Source organism: Scyliorhinus canicula, chromosome 6 (genome assembly GCF_902713615.1).
Source record: "Scyliorhinus canicula chromosome 6, sScyCan1.1, whole genome shotgun sequence".
NCBI classification, from domain to species: Eukaryota; Metazoa; Chordata; class Chondrichthyes; order Carcharhiniformes; family Scyliorhinidae; genus Scyliorhinus; species Scyliorhinus canicula.
The window spans coordinates 204,941,481-204,959,022 of NC_052151.1; the positions used below are offsets into that span (position 1 = coordinate 204,941,481).

The 17,542-nt window shown below is 45.5% G+C and overlaps 1 non-coding gene across 1 annotated transcript; it reads right to left on the reverse strand.

Annotated features, from left to right (window-relative positions):
• Positions 1-16,339: 16,339 nt before the first annotated feature.
• trnas-aga lies at positions 16,340-16,427 on the reverse strand. The gene has a single exon. It is a non-coding gene; the product is annotated as a tRNA-Ser (tRNA).
• Positions 16,428-17,542: the final 1,115 nt, after the last annotated feature.

Sequence of the window (17,542 nt, forward strand, 5' to 3'; positions counted from 1 at the left end):
TCCACGCATAAATTCCCTCTTTTGTCTTTGAGTGGGCCAATCCTTTCTCTAGTTACCCTCTTGCCCCTTATATACGAATAAAAGGCTTTGGGGTTTTCCTTAACCTTGTTCGCCAAAGGTATTTCATGACCCCTTTGAGCCCTCTTTATTGCGCATTTTGGGTTTGTCCTACTTTCCCGATATTTCTCCAAAGCTTCATCAGTTTTAAGTCGCCTAGATTTTATGTATGCTTCCATTTTCATCTGAGCTAGTCCCACAATTCCACCCGTCATCCATGGTTCCCTAATCTTGCCATGTCTGTCCCTCGTTTTCACAGGCACATGTCTGCCCTGCACTCGAATCAACCTTTCTTTAAAAGGCTCCCACATTTCAAATGTGGATTTACCCTTAAACAGCTGCTCCCAATCCACATTCCCTAGCTACTGCCGAATTTTGTTATACTTGGCCTTTCCCCAATTTAGCACACTTCATTTAGGACCACTCTCGTCTTTGCCCATTAGTATTCTAAAACATACGGAATTGTGATCGCTAATTCCAAAGTAATCACCAACTGAAACTCCAACCACCTGGCCGGGATCATTCGCCAATACCACGTCCAGTATGCTCCGTTCCCGAGTTGGACTAGTTACATGCTGCTCTAAAGAACTCTCCTTGATGCTCTTTACAAATTCTGCTCCATATATTCCTGCAACACTACATGAGTCCCATTCAATTTTGGGGAAGTTAATATCTCCCACCACGACCACCCAATTGCTCCTGCATTTTTCTATAATCTGTCTACATATTTGTACCTCTACTTCGCTTTTGGGAGGCCTGTAGTAAAGTCCCAACAATGTTACTGCACCCTTCCTATTTCTTAGCTCTACCCATATTGCCTCAGTGCTCGAATCCTCCATAGTGCCCTCCTTAATCACAGCTGTGATATCATCTCTGACCAGTAATGCAACTCCTCCACCCATTTTACCTCCCTCTCTATCCCTTCTGAACCATCTATACCCTGGGATATTTAGTTTCCAATCTTGCCCTCTCCTCAACCAAGTCTCAGTAATACCAATAACATCATATTCCCAGGTACTAATCCAAGCCCTAAATTCATCTTTCTTACCTGCTACACTTCTCGCATTAAAACAAATGCACCTCAGACCACCTGTCGCTTTGCGTTCATCACCTCTTCCCTGTATACTCTTCCCCTTAGTCACAATGGGTTTATTATCTAGTACCTTACCGGCTTTAGTTGCTGCCTCTTTACTTACCTCTCACTTCCTAATCAGGTTCCCATCCCCCGCCACATTAGTTTAAAACCTCCCCAAAAGTGTTAGCAAAAGCACCCCCTAGGACATTGGTTCTAGTCCTGCCCAGGTGTAGACCATCCGATTTGTAATAGTCCCACCACCCCCAGAACCGGTTCCGATGTCCAAAAAATCTGAACCACTCCCTCCTGCACCATCTCTCAAGCCACGTGTTCATTCTGACTGTTCTTGAATTTCTACTCTGACTGTCTCATGGCACTGGTAGCAATCCTGAAATTACTAACTTTGAGGTCCTATTATTTTATGTATCTGCTAACTCCCTAAATTCTGATTGCAGGACCACATTCCGTTTTTTACCTATATCGTTGGTGCCTATATGCACCACGACAACTGGCTGTTCACCCTCCCCCTTCAGTATGTCCTGCAGCCGATCTGAGACATCCCTGACCCGTGCACCCGAGAGGCAACATACCATTCAGGAGTCTCATTTTCGACCACAGAAATGCCTGTCTACCCCCCCCCCCCCCCTTACGATTGAATCCCCTATGACGATAGCCCTGCCAGTTTTTTCCCCACCTTTCTGTGCAGCAGAGCCACCCACGGTGCCATGAACATGGCTACTACTGCATTCCGCTGGTGAGTCATCTCCCCCAACAGTCTCCAAAACGGTATACCTGTTTTGGAGGGAGATTACCGCAGGGGACACCTGCATTGCCTTCCTGCTCGTTCTCTGCCTTTTGGTCACCCATTCCCTCTCTCCCTCACCAATCCTAATCTGTGGTGTGACCAACTCACTGAACGTGCTATTCATGACCTCCTCAGCATCGCAGATGCTCGAAAGTGAGTCAATCTGCAGCTCCAGAGCTGTCACACGGTCTGACAGGAGCTGCAGCTGGACACACTTCCCGCACATGAAGGAGTCAGGGGCATCGGCTGCGTCCCTGAACTCCCACATTTGAAATACTCACCGCTGAACTCTGTTAGCTCCGCCCATTCCAGCAGCTGAATTCCCGCTGAAATGACTCGAATCGACGAAGCAGCTGGTTTAAATACTCACCGCTCGACTTTCTAGCTCCGCCCACTCCAACAGCTGAATTCCCGCCGAATCCTCGAAGCAGCTAGTTTAAATACTCACTAATTTACTTGTATTGAAATCTATCCTAAATGTTGTCTTGTTTAATGTAATATCATTCAGTTTCCTGTTTAATAAACAGTTTTATTATCCGTGTTTAAAGAATAGTTCAAGGCCAGTGAATGGGCTCATTAACTGACAAACACCGTTTATTTATTTTCCAAAACAAGAAAAAGTTTGATCTGCCAAGGCAGATTTCACTCTGGGTTCTTACATTTCCAGAAAAAAGCTCAGGTGGAATTATAAAAAGTGGGGATTCGGAGTCACAGGTAGGTGAGACCAGATTTGTTATCCGTGAAGGACATTAGTGAACCAGGTGGGCTTTTCCGAAAATCAGTAATAGTTTCAGTCATCATTATATTAATTCTAGATTTGGATTTAATGCAAATTTCGCCATCTGCTTTGGTGGGATTCAAACACCGGACTCGAGAGCATTTTCCTGGGTTTACTTAATTACAACTGCAGTGACAACGCCACTAGGCCACCACGGCCTTACAAACCGCATTAGGCCCTTGTGTTCCTGATGCAAGTTCCATGTCATGAGAACGTCTCCGAGATAGATGGCCACCCTTGATAGCCCTGGCACGATATTCTCTATGACCATCTGAAATATCGCACAAGCCGAGCAGACTCCGAACGGCAAACGCATATACTCATACAGTCCACGATGGGTATAGATTGTCACATATTTCCGGGAACTCGGGCCGACCACCAGCTGCAAGTACGCATGGTTCATGTCTAGCTTTGTGAACATTTTGTCCTCCACTGATATTCAATACGATGGACCGGGTGGAGCTCAAAGAAGGTTCTCGGTTTGCAGTCATTTTGTAGTCCCCACAGAGCCCTACCTCGACATCTGTTCAGCTGGGCACCACAGGCGAAGCCAATGGGCATTGTGGACAGGGCGAATAATACCCAGCTGTTCCAAATGGTCCAATTGCCGCTCGACCTTGGCGTAAAGTGCATACGGCACAGGGAGGGCGCGGAAATTTCGGGGCTGAGCGTTCTCTTCCACATTTATCGTGGGCATTGATACTTTAATTGTACCAAGGGCTTTGCGAAAACCGAAGGAATTTGGTCAGCATTCCTTTCGGTCCACGGGGGTACATCTGGCACACGCATAGTCAATCCAGATGCGTGCTGCACAGCCACTCACATCGCAATAGACTGGGCCAATGGTAGGAATGCGGACTAGTCTCTCACAGGCATGTGGGCTGACCGTTCCATTTCTATGGGCTTCCCTATATGTGTGGCTAGTCGGGAATATAACTATTACCAGGCTGCAGCATCTGAAGATCCGTCCGGATGGTCGCAAATGTGTGAAAACTGACGACAGAAGCCACCGCTCCCGTGTCCAGTTCCATCTCAGTGGGGTTCCCGTTTAGCAGCTAGGTGCCGTCCTGAGGTCTGTAACACAGTGCATCGACAGCCGTGACTCCTCGGCCTCCAGTTCCTCCAGCGTCTCTCAGGGGAGGAGGAAGGATGAATGGTCCGTTGCCTGGGAATGGTGCTCTTATATGATCTCCCAGAGCGTCCTAGCTGGCCTTAGTGTCCCTCTCGATTCTGGCGCCCATGCTCCAGGAACCCTAACTCCACAGTCACTACGGGTGAGTCGCGGCGGGGGTTCTGGGACCTGAGGATTCTTCCGCCCTGACACGGCCCCGGCACCTAGCTCCCAGTGCACATTAGTGGGCGGTCACGACGCCCAATAATCAGGACTCTCGCAGAGGGCAGAGAGTAAGCACACCAAGTATTTCCCAGTGGACTCTACCGGCACCTGCAAAGCGGTATGGAAGCGCTGTCTCCAGACCACAATTGGGAGGTGTGGATTCCAGTGACCACGCACCAGTTCCATTAGTCTGGCGAACTGCTGCGCGCCACGTATTCGGCTAAACCAAGTTTCTTATCAGTGCATAGTGTGGTCCGCCAGTGGCAGTCAGTAACGTGACGGTCCGTGGCTCGTCATCGGTGAAGGCGTTGGTGCGGAAAAAAGTTGAATTCTTTCGGCGTATTTGTTGCAATCTCCCGAGTCAAACGGCTCGAGTTTTCCTCCAAGCGCCATCACTCTGGCTGGGGCGAAGGCCTCTCCAGGCGTATCGGAGGCTAGTTTGTGACAGGAAATCCGATAGCTGTGGCAGTTCCATCTCATCCTCGTTGCCAGTGTTGTGGTCGGAACCCAAGCCTCCACAAAAAGCCTGGATGACAGGCTACAATTCTCTATATTCTCACACTAGATACAACAATCATTCCTCTCCACTCCCCGCAGGGTCACATTCCCGGTCTGCTCCCAGGTTTATATCCTGTGGGGAGTTCCTCCAATTGGGAGGAAGCTCCGCCCAATAGTCACCTGCGTAGCTCGTACCCTGAGATGGAGGAGGGGAAGCGGATGCAAGTTCTGTCCCAGTGAGGGGTCCTAACAGAAACAACGAGTGATCTGTGCTGAACTCTTCGAAGAGAGAAACACAGACGGTTCTTTGTCTTACACTTGTTGAAATTGTTGTAGCTTCGGTCATTTCTCAAAGTTACTTTTAGATTTACAGGTACACTTTTCCTTGGCCTAGACACCATCACTGTGGAGCAGGGACAAAGCCTTCTTCAGATGCGCTCCAGCGCTTACCGTCGAAAACATTAAAATGTTTCTTCGTGTTTAAGCTAACAATTCATTTTATCAGGATAAAACCTCGATCAGAACACCCTTCATTCTTCTCTACTCAAGAGGAGAGAAACAGGGAGAATCCCCACGGGGGGATAAATGGAGGTACCAGGGAGAAAGCAAGAGAGTGACACGGGGTAAATTTCTCCGTCAGAGAGCCAGTGGAGAGAGGTCGGGCCGAATGACCGCCTTCGCTGTTTTACCCATTCTATGATTATACCATTCTAGGTTTATGCAACTCTAAAATCTGAAGAATCCCACTGATGAATCAGCACTGTTTCCACTCCAAGTTCAATATTATTTCCTCTGTGTAGTGCCTGTAAGAACATTGGAATTAGGAACAGGTGGATCGTGTACTTCGGGACTTCAGAAACATTTCACAACTTCCTTTAAAGAGATGTGAATTGTCTCAAACCAGGACAGTTGGTAGGATTTCGCAAGCTCATGCCAGATGGTGGAGGCTGAATGTAATGCGACATGAATCCAAGGTCCCGCTGAGGCCGCACGCATGTGTGCGGAACTTGGCTATCAGTTTCTGCTGGGCGATTCTGCTTTGTTGTGCGTCCTGAAGGCTGCCTTGGAGAACGTTTACCCAAAGATCAGAGGCTGAAGGCCTTTGACTTCTGAAGTATTTGCCAATTGGAAGGGAACATTCCTCCATGGCGATTGTCGCTCAATGCCTATTCATCCATTGACGGAACGCCTGCATGGTCACACCAATGTACCATACCTTCCTGTAGTGTAAGAGGTAGAAAATGTTGGGTGAGTCATACGAGTATGCAGTGTGTATCTGGTGGGTTGTGTTCTCCCGTATAATGGTGATCTTCTGCCTCAATTTCATTTTCGGAAAATTCACAATTCGCGCTGTCACACAGCCCCATAGAGGAAGAATTCCCAGTAAGTTTGCAGCACACGGTTGGAATACAACTCGAAACACTCGATTACGAATCTCGTTTGCCAACTGGATTAGTCGCTGAGTGGGCCAAAGCGTCTATTTGTTGAGGACTGATCTTGATGGAATTTTCAGTGGTACCTCTGCATATTCTTCAATATCGTGGTTTTAATTTAACCCGGAATTAAGAAGCGACTTCAAATTCGGTGAAATAATTTGGGATTACATGGGAATCTAAGTAGATTGAATGTATGTTGAGTATCGTCTTGATTATGTATTATGTTTCACTCCCACAGCCCAAACAGATGCGCAGTGTGAATGGATTGTCCATGCTAAATTGCCCCTTACTTGGAAAAAAAATGGGTACTTAAAATTTATTTAAAAAACTGATGCAGAGTATAAACTCGGAATTCAAAGGCTAATCATAGAATCATAGAATTTACAGTGCAGAAGGAGGCCATTTGGCCCATCGGGTCTGCACCGACCCTTGGGACAGAACATCCCCTTAAGCCCATGCCTCCAACCTATCCCCGTAACCCAGAAACCCCACCTAAGCTTGTTGACACTAAGGGAAATTTAAGGTCAGGGGCTGGTTTAGCACAGGGCTAAATAGCTGGCTTTGAAAGCAGACCAAGGCAGGCCAGCAGCACGGTTCAATTCCCGTACCAGCCACCCTGAACAGGCACCAGAATGTGGCGACTAGGGGCTTTTCACAGTAACTTAATTTGAAGCCTACTTGTGACAATAAGCGATTTTCATTTCATTTCATTTCATTTTCATTCATGCATATGTATTAATGGTTTCCTGATTCAAAAGTCGAAGAAATGGTAATGATCAGAATAAAGAAAGCAAACATGTGCTTCTGCTTACATGGTCGACTATCTTGTTAAAGTCGCTGAAGGACGCATGTGATGATCGCCTCCATTCGCGACATTTTGAAGCTGCCTTACTGAGAGCATCATGGAGTGAAGATGCCGACGTTAGACTGGGTTGGGAACAGTAAGAAGCCTTTCAACACCAGGTTAAAGGTTAAAGGGTAAAGTCCAACAGGTAAGTGCTATATTATATTATTATTTTTTATTTATTTTATATTTGTTAACCAGTACTTGGTTGGAACTTAGAGGGATGGCAGGGAAGGCAGTGCAATGTTCCTCCTGCAGGATGTTTGAGGTGAGGGATGCCGTTAGTGTCCCTGCTGATTTTACCTGCAGGAAGTGCAGCCATCTCCAACTCCTCCAAGACCGAGTTAGGGAACTGGAGCTGGAGTTGGATGAACTTCGGATCATTCGGGAGGCAAAGGGGGTCATAGGTAGGAGCTTCAGGGAAGTAGTTACACCAAAGACTGGAGATAGATAGGTAACTGTAAGAGGGACTGGGAAGAAGCAGTCAGTGCAGGGACCCCCTGCGGTCGTTCCCCTGAGTAACAAGTATACCGTTTTGGATACTTGTGGGGGGGGGGGACTTACCAGGGGTAAGCCATGGGGTACGGGCCTCTGGCACGGAGTCTTTCCCTGTTGCTCAGAAGGAAAGGGGGGAGAGGAGCAGATCATTAGTAATTGGGGACTCAATAGTCAGGGGCACAGATAGGAGATTTTGTGGGAGCGAGAGAGACTCACGTTTGGTATGTTGCCTCCCAGGTGCAAGGGTGCGTGATGCCTCGGATCATGTTTTCCGGGTCCTTAAGGGGGAGGGGGAGCAGCCCCAAGTCGTAGTCCACATTGGCACTAACGATATAGGTAGGAAAGGGGACAAGGATGTCAGGCAGGCCTTTAGGGAGCTAGGATGGAAGCTCAGAGCGAGAAAAAACAGAGTTGCTATCTCTGGGTTGTTGCCCGTGCCACGTGATAGTGAGATGAGGAATAGGGAGAGAGAGCAATTAAACACGTGGCTACAGGGATGGTGCAGGCGGGAGGGATTCAGATTTCTGGATAACTGGGGCTCTTTCTGGGGAAGGTGGGACCTCTATAGACGGGATGGTCTACATCTGAACCTGAGGGGCACCAATATCCTGGGGGGGGGAGATTTGTTAGTGCTCTTGGGGGGGGGGTTTAAACTAATTCAGCAGGGGCATGGGAACCTGGATTATAGTTTTGGGGTACGGGAGATTGAGAGCATAGAGGTCAGGAGCACAGATTTGACTTCGCAGGAGGGTGCCAGTGTTCAGGTAGGTGGTTTGAAGTGTGTCTACTTCAATGCCAGGAGTATACGAAATAAGATAAGGGAACTGGCAGCATGCGTTGGTACCTGGGACTTCGATGTTGTGGCCATTTCAGAGACATGGATAGAGCAGGGACAGGAATGGTTGTTGCAGGTTCCGGGGTTTAGGTGTTTTAGTAAGCTCAGAGAAGGGGGCAAAAGAGGGGGAGGTGTGGCGCTGCTAGTCAAGGACAGTATTACGGTGGCGGAAAGGATGCTAGATGGGGACTCTTCTTCCGAGGTAGTATGGGCTGAGGTTAGAAACAGGAAAGGAGAGGTCACCCTGTTGGGAGTTTTCTATAGGCCACCTAATAGTTCTAGGGATGTAGAGGAAAGGATGGCAAAGATGATTCTGGAAAAGAGCGAAAGTAACAGGGTAGTTGTTATGGGAGACTTTAACTTTCCAAATATTGACTGGAAAAGATACAGTTCGAGTACATTAGATGGGTCGTTCTTTGTACAATGTGTGCAGGAGGATTTCCTGACACAATATGTTGACAGGCCAACAAGAGGCGAGGCCACATGGATTTGGTTTTGGGTTATGAACCAGGCCAGGTGTTAGATCTTGAAGTAGGTGAGCACTTTGGAGACAGTGACCACAATTCGGTGACCTTTACGTTAGTGATGGAAAGGGATAAGTATACCCCGCAGGGCCAGAGTTATAGCTGGGGGAAGGTCAATTATGATGCCATTAGACATGACTTAGGATGTGTAGGTTGGAGAAGTAGGCTGCAAGGGTTGGGCACACTGGATATGTGGAGCTTGTTCAAGGAACAGCTATTGCGTGTTCTTGATAAGTACGTACCAGTCAGGCAGGGAGGAAGGGGTCGAGTCATTTTCATTCATGCCTATGAATTAATGGTTTCCTGATTTAAAAGTCGAAGAAATGGTAATGATCAGAATAAAGAAAGCAAACATGTGCTTCTGCTTACATGGTCGACTATCTTGCTGAAATCGCTGAAGGACGCATGTGATGGTCGCCTCCATTTGCGACATTTTGCAGCTGCCTTACTGAGAGCATCATGGAGTGAAGATGCCGACGTTGCACTGGGTTGGGAACAGTAAGAAGCCTTGCAACACCAGGCTAAAGGTTAAAGGTTAAAGTCCAACAGGTTTGTTTCGAATCAGTAGCTTTCAGAGCGCAGCTTCTTCCTCAGGTGAATAAAGAGGTGGGTTCCAGAAACACATATAAAGACAGAGTCACTGATGCAAGGCGATCCTTTGAATGCGTCTTTGCAGGTAATTAAGTCTTTACAGGTCCAGACGGAGCGACTGGAGTTGGGATTGGATTAGATTTGTTTATTGTCAAATGTACCGAGGTACCATGAAAAGTACTTTTCTGCAAGCAGCTCAACAGATCATTCAGTACATGGAAGACAAGGGAATTAAACAAAATTCAAAGAAATGCAAGAAAATACATGAGAATACATAATAGGGCAACACAAGGTATACAATGTAACTACATAAGCATTGGCATCGTTTGAAGCATACAGGGTGTACAGGGTGTAGAGGGATAATTACAGGTTAAAGAGATGTGAATTGTCTCAAGCCAGGACAGTTGGTAGGATTTTGCAAGCTCATGGCAGATGGTGGGGGCTAAATGTAATGCAACATGAATCCAATGTCCCGGTTGAGGCCGTACTCATGTGTGCGGAACTTGGCTATCGGTTTCTTCTCGGCGATTCTTCTTTGTTGTGCGTCCTGAAGGCTGCCTTGGAGAACGTTTACCCAAAGATCAGAGGCTGAAGGCACTTGACTTCTGAAGAATTCGCCGACTGAAAGGGAACATTCCTCCATGGCGATTGTCGCTCGATGCCCGTTCATCCATTGACGGAACGCCTGCATGGTCACACCAATGTACCATACCTTCCTGTAGTATATGAGGTAGAAAATGTTGGGGGAGTCATACGAGTATCTAGCGCATACCTGGTGGGTGGTGTTCTCACGTCTCATGGTGGTACCCATGTCGATGATCTGGCATGTCTTGCAGAGGTTCCCATGGCAGGGTTGAGGGGTGTCGTGCTCGCTGTTCTCCTGAAGCCGGGTAGTTTGTTGCAAACAATGGTCTATTTGAGGTTGCGTGGTTCTTTGAAGGCAAGTAGTGGGAGTGTGGGTAGGCCTTGGCAAGACATTTGTCTTTGAAAGGGGTGTCCAGCGATGAGACTTCCAAAAACTGACTAGCTAGGATGCCAGGAGAGTAATTGTACCTAAATTACTTTATTATGGATTGAGATTAATTACAGAAAGCATGCTGGGTAATCATTATTAACCATTAAACCTCTATTTTGGGACATAGCAGTGATAATCATGTAAACTCTAGCGACAAGCAGTGGCCACAATGTATGCTGGGATTTAGGCTAGCTAACTTGCCAATGTTTTTGAGACACACGAGATATGTGGTGAGCAGATTACATAGTGGACGTAAACAAGTTTTATCAGTGGCCCCCAATTTCGTTTGGAACAATCCAAGAAGTGAAGAGGAAGCCACTTCTGATATCCTGTCCCTCTGAAACAATCCATGGAGTAAAGAGGATGCCAGTTCTGTAATCCTTTCCCTAATGAAGAATGGATGGGCAGGATGTTAGGATGGGGAAAACAACTTAAAATGGATATCAAACCTTCGGTAAACAACAGGTGACAGAAAGAAGGTCAATCATGGGTCGATAGCAATTTTATTGGATAAGCTTGAACATGATAGCTTCAGGGATTGAATCAAGTCCAACTGGGGTGGGCGATTGATTTTTGGAAATTCTATAATTGATGCGTTTTTATCAGTGTTCAGCAGATCGGTCTTGGCATTGTCCAGGTCCATCTCTCGTGTACACGAAACCAATCTTGGGATAATAAAAAGCCGACTTATCCAATATTGTTGTGTGTCTGTTCTGTTTATTAAGCTAAGGCCTAACAAAGAGGGACGAACCCCTCGTAAAGGTTGGCTTAATACTCAGGCCTTGGAAAACGTTCCTACAGTCTTCATCGATGATGTGTTGAAAGCTGCAAAGAAGATGTCTATTTTCTCCACTCCAGAGAAGTACTGGACGATGAAAGGTACCCTGTCGGTTTTGTCCCGTGTTTGTCTTATGAGGAGGTCGGTGCGGTTTTTTGCTGTGGTGCATTGGAACAGCCGATCAATGAGTCGAGCGCCATATTCCGTTCGTAGAGGGCATCTTTCAGTGTTTGGTACTCCACCGACAAAGTTACAAGGCTCGATTTAACAGCTTCAACACAGCTGTCGTCAATGCCTTATGGGAGATCTTTTGCGTTCACTCGCTGCTAATTCCCCCTCTCCTGCGCATTTTTCTCACAGACGAACCGGCAGCCTCCCTCTGACTTCATTTGACAAATCTTCTAACTTGCACCAACAACTCTCTCCTTACCAGTGCCGTGTGATATGACAATTGTTGTTGCCCGTGTATGTGCACTGGGCCGTGAAAGCTATGAAGACTGTATTTATTTCGAGGAGAGACGAAGTTGCAAAAATTCGAGTAGGTAGCAACAAAGACACAGAGAGGGATTTCAGGAGTGAGTAAACAATTTCAAATGGTATTTGTGGCGGCAGAGTGTGAAGACCACACATCAGGAGTGACGTTCTAAATGTTGCGAGGAACAAATTTTAGGGGTGCAAACCGATTCCAGTCAAACGTCTTCGTTAAAAGGCTCCATCCTTTTCCCCACCCAAATCTGTGCTGTCACATGAACGAGTTAATTTTTGAAATGTGGTGAATAATAATGAGAGCAGCAACTCTTGCTGTTCAAAGCTGTGGAACACCATGACGGCAGAATGAACGTGGTGAATGTTGAAATTGAATGAGAAATAGGCAAAACGTGATCGCCGAGATTCGACCCTGCGCGGGGTGACCCTAATGGATTTTTATTCAACCACTCGGCCACGACCACACGAGAGCAGCACTTGCACTATTCGCAGTTCAAAGCAATTCTAAGAAGCATCCTCTCGCTGTCACCTTGGATTGCTTGAGCTTGGAGGGCTTCACCACTGGGGCTCCGGAGGTTTGTTTTCGTTACTATCGCATCTCAATTCCACAATCCTGGAATCGTATAATCATAGAATAGGTGTTGCACAGGCGAAATACATTAGGTCCGTCCTCCATGTGATGGCTCTGTTAAGGTGACATTTACCCAGATCTATCCCTCGCCGTCACTCTTATCCCGACACATTTTCCGCTGACAGCGATTCTCCCTTGTCCTATTTTCTTCAGCGTTGAAAGCTGCAAACTCTGTGTTATAAAAATGAATTGGAAGTTTAAAAACTTGGACCCTGTTAATAATGGGTAAAATAAATCTTATGGATTAAATCTGAAAATGATTTCCGCTGATCCACAGCTATAAAATCCAAGCCAAAGTAACGAACCATTCACATTAGCTGAAAATCTGCACAGAAATCTCACAAATGCACGAGGCTGCCGCAATTTAGCGAAGATGATGTTGTTACGTTTCTTACACTTTCTCTGGTGCATTATGCATTCATGACTCATTTTCCCTGTCGTTCCCAGGGGACTGAACACCTTCAGATAAAAGCAGCGCCGACACAGGGACTTGAAGTCTGGACCCTCACATTAAAAATCTGATATGTTGCTTACTAAGCTGTCCGGCCTCAATTAAGTCGGATTTTCATAGCTGTCTCCACTGTCCAATGTGGGGCATAGAGCCTTTCGCATTTCCTCCTTTAATAATTCTCCCTCTCAATCGCATTTTCCTCACAGACAGACCGGCAGCCTCTCTTTGGCTTCATTTCACAATCTTCAAACTTGCACCAACTACTCGCTCCTTACCAGTGCCGTGTGATGTGACAGCTGTTGTTACTCAGGAACCTGCACTGGGCCTTCAAAAATTTGAAGATTACATTTATTTCGGGGAATTATTGAGTTGCAGTAAATGGAATGGGAAGCAACAAAGGCACATAGATGGATTTAACGAGAGGGTAAACAGTTTCAAATGTTGATTGTTGCGGCAGAGTGTGAGAGCCAGGCATTGGGAGTAACATTCCAAACGTCTTCCTGAAAATGCTCCAAATTTTCCCCCTCCGAACTCTGCGCTGTATAACACGGAGTGGCACCAAATAGTTAATTCTTTCTCCCAGTAATCCAGGACAATTATTGAAAATTGCTGTTTCGTCATGCAGATCCAAATATAACGTCAATACTACGTAATATCACATGCGTCCCTGCGCTATTTCCCGACTGTGTGCAAGCATTGAACAAACCGACTGAGGCACCGCTGAGATTAGGAATCAGCATTTCCTACTTATTAGGCAGCCGCTTTTACCAACTGAGACACCGCTTTGACCGGCAGCACCGGTGAAATTCAACTTTTTGGATTGTCTTCCATTATTTCGCTGTAAAAACCGTTGTTCACATACAAGGAGCATGTGTGATGGTGAAAATTGAGAGCTTACATTTCAAAGAGAGCGTATATGTTGCTGAGCAACTTTGTGAAGATGGGAACATTCAGACAGCTCAGAGGTAAACCAATCCTTCCAGCTCGTTAACCTGAAGTTTTGAATTGTCAAAATCTAGAGGTCTGACGTTCCAGGTTGTGCGCAATCAGTCAACAAAGACAAATGCGAATTCTTCACTCACTGAATTTAAAAATTACTTGATCACAGGAAGGAAGTTTTACATAAACCAGAAAATGTTGGCAAGCTTAGAACTTCTGGCAGAATCTGTGGAGAGTTTAGTTACGAATATTTTCAGAGCTGTCAAACATGCTGAGTATTCCCAGAATTTTCTGTTTTAATTTCAGATTGCCAGCATCCGTATTTCCCTTAGTAAATCTACACAACTATAAACAGGATTGTTAATATCACTGAGATTTTAAATCAGAGATTGTGACACTGAGACTTGAAATCAAATTTGAATAAAATTTGTATCTTTCCGTCCGCTATTCAGTTAGTTGCTATGGGTCACTATTGTGATATTGACGGAGTCCCTTTCAACCTTATAATAGATTAGATTTGGGGACTGGGGTTTCTGTTCAAACCTGTCAACGGGACTGAGTTGGGGTGGAAATGGAAACGAATTCTTTCTCTCCAGCTCTGTTTGAATGTTCGATTGAAAACATGTATCTGGAGGTGGGATCAGAGTGGGCCTGGATTCCCATGCTGCCTAAGCCTGTGGAACTGATGCGCTGAGTGATAATGTAGCCACTGTGCGCCAGAAGGAGCTGCCTGCATTGCTCCTTGTATTTCAGGTGGAGGGTGGAAAGGAAAGGAAAAGAGAAAATCTGTGATGAGGTGGAGGGCAGGAAAGATTCAATGATAAAGGTGACAAATATCCAGCGTTCATATCGCTAACCCTAACAATTGGACCACGAGGGAGCGGTACTGGATCGTTCCGCTCAGAAAGGACCTCACTAAGAAATACACACATAATATGTGCAGGCTACGCGGATTGTTCATGCGAAAGTGCCCCTTAATGTCCAAAGGTGTGCACGTTAAGTGGGTTAGGGAGTTACTGGGATAGGGTGGGGAAGTGGACCAAGGTAGGGTGTTCTTTTCAGAGTGTCGGTGCAGACTCAATGGGCCGAATGGCCTCCATCTGCACTGCAGAGATTCTAAAGAACATTTGAAATGCGAAACATTTCTAAGGTGCAAATGGACAGAGAAACACCAATCTCCATATACACAAATTTCATAATGGTGTTCGAAAATATCATTTATTTGGGTATCTAAAGTCGAGAAAACGTTGATAAAAGTACCGGAGTCATGCGGGAACTTTAACACCGGCAGTTCAACATTAATGAGGAGTCTTGTAGATAATGTTGATCATCACTCTTCAGCAAAGGCGACAGAGGACGCTCACTGAAAGGTTTTCAAGGTTTAAATAGTTGTAGGAGATACAGAATCAGAGAACACGCACTAACAGACTCAAAACAGCTTAATCCCCACTGTTACCAGACTCCTAAATGACCCTCTTATATACTTATGGACTGACCTCATTAACACCCCTGTATGCTTCATCCGATGCCGGTGTTTATCCAGTTACATTAAATATTTAAAAAATAAAATCGCTTATTGTCACGAGTAGGCTTCAATGAAGTTATTATGAAAAGCCCCAAGTCGCCACATTCCGGTGCCTGTCCGGGGAGGCTGGCACAGGAATCGAACCGTGCTGCTGGCCTGCTTGGAAAGCCAGCGATTTAGCCGAGTGAGCTAAACCAGCCCCTTATGTATTTTCTTTTATTCCCATATACTTAATGATCTGTTGAGCGGCTAGCAGAAAAATCCTTTTCACTGTACCTCGGTACGCGTGACAATGAACAAATCCAATCCAACCCAGTTATGAGGAACATAGAACATACAGTGCAGAAGGAGGCCATTCGGCCCATCGAGTCTGCACCGACCCATGTAAGCCCTCACTTCCACTCTATCCCCATAACCCCGTAACATTTTGGGACACTAAGTGCAATTTAGTATGGCCAATCCACCTAACCTGTATGTCTTTGGACTGTGGGAGGAAACCCGAGCACCCGGAGGAAATCCACGCAGACACAGGGAGAACTTGCAGACTCCGCACAGTGACCCAGCGGGGTATAGAACCTGGGGCCTTGGCGCTGTGAAACAACTGTGCTAACTACTTGTGCTACCGTGCTGCCCACAAAGGAATTGTTGGGGAAGGTCGCGTTGTTGTACTTCGAACATAGTAGATGACCTAATAGTGATTTTTCCAGATGACGCGAGATTTGGAGAGACTAAACAGTAAGAGTCCAATTGACTGTGGGTCAATAACGAAGAAGCGTGCATTCAAAGTTATTGTTGGAAGATAAAGAGACGATGGGAGCAAAGATAATATTTTCACTCAGAGTTGGTGCGAATTGGAACGCTCCACCTGAAAGAGTAGTTTAGATCATTTCGATAATAATAGTATAAATGGAATTAAAAAGCCATTTGAAGACGAGAATCAGATAAACTAAAACAACACAGGGGCAATAAACATAAAGCAACACGAACAGGTAAAAGCATAAACTCACGCATAAACATGCACAAATGCAATCACACAAATATAATTGGATATAGAGTGGCTGAGACAAAACTTTAGAGGGCCAGAAGAAGTCACTAATTTTGCTCAAATGTTTCTGCATTATAACTGAAATTTCGTGAATAATAATGAAAGTAGCACTCCTGTTGTTGAAAGATGTGGGACACCATCACCGCGAAAGGTACGTGGTGAAAATTAAAATTGAAGGAGAAATAGGCAAAACGTGGTCGGCAGGATTCGAACCTGCGCGGGGAGTTAAAAATAAAAATGGATTTCTAGTCCATCGCCTTAACCACTCGGCCACGACCACATGGGAACCGTTATTGCACTATTCGCTATTCAAAGCAATTCAAAGAGACAATAATTTAACTCAAAGAAACATCCTCTCGATGTGATTTTGACTTCTTGTGCTGGATGTAAACGTGTTTCTTTTCTCTGTTAATTCCGTGGATCTCTATTTTTTTCTCATTTCACATCAATCTGATTTGACGCGCAAACGTATTTTGTTACTATTTGGAACTGAACTAGCAAACAGATACACAGAAAACCCATTTCAAATCATCACAGTGTGAATCATAAATGTACACACATTCACAACCTGATGTAATACAAACCAGAGAGAAAACAACAGCTCTGTTTAAGCCGCTGTAGGAAAATGTGAATTCTCCACTCACTGAATTTGAAAATGACTTGATCACCGGAAGGAAGTTTCGAATCAAACAAAAATGCTGGAAAACAGACGTTCTGGCAGAATCTGTGGAGAGAGAAACAGAGTTTATGTTCGGTGTTCTCAGGCATATGTACAGCTGTCAGGCCTGCTGAGAATTCCACAGAATTTTCTCGTTTTATTTCAGGTTTCCAGCATCCGCATTTCCTTTAGTAAATCTACATAACTGTGAACAGGATTGGTAATAACACTGAGACTTTAAATCACATAGTGTGAAATGGTTTGGATTCAATTTGTATCTTTCCGTCTGCTGTTCAGTTGGTTGCTATGAGTTACTATTGCGATATTGGCGCGGTCTCTTCCAATCTTAGAATAGATTAGCCGGCTGGGGTTTCTGTTCAAACCTGTCAGCAAGACTGAGTTGAAGTGCAAATGGAAATAAACTTATTTCTCTCCTTCTCTGATTGAATGTTAGATTCCTAATATGTCTCTGGAGATGGGATCAGACTGGGTCTGAATACTTCTGCAGTCTGAGCCTGTGGAACTGATGAGCTGTGTGTCTGTGTCTCTGTGAGTGATAATATAGCCACTGTGCGTAAGAAGGAGTTCACTGTATCTCAAGTGGAGGGTGGAAAGAAGAAGAAAAGGGGAAATCTGTGATGGGTTGGAGGGCAGGAAGGATTCAACGATAATGGTGACAAATATATGGCATTCATATCGCTTAATCCTAATAATTGGACCACTAGGTAGCGCTACTG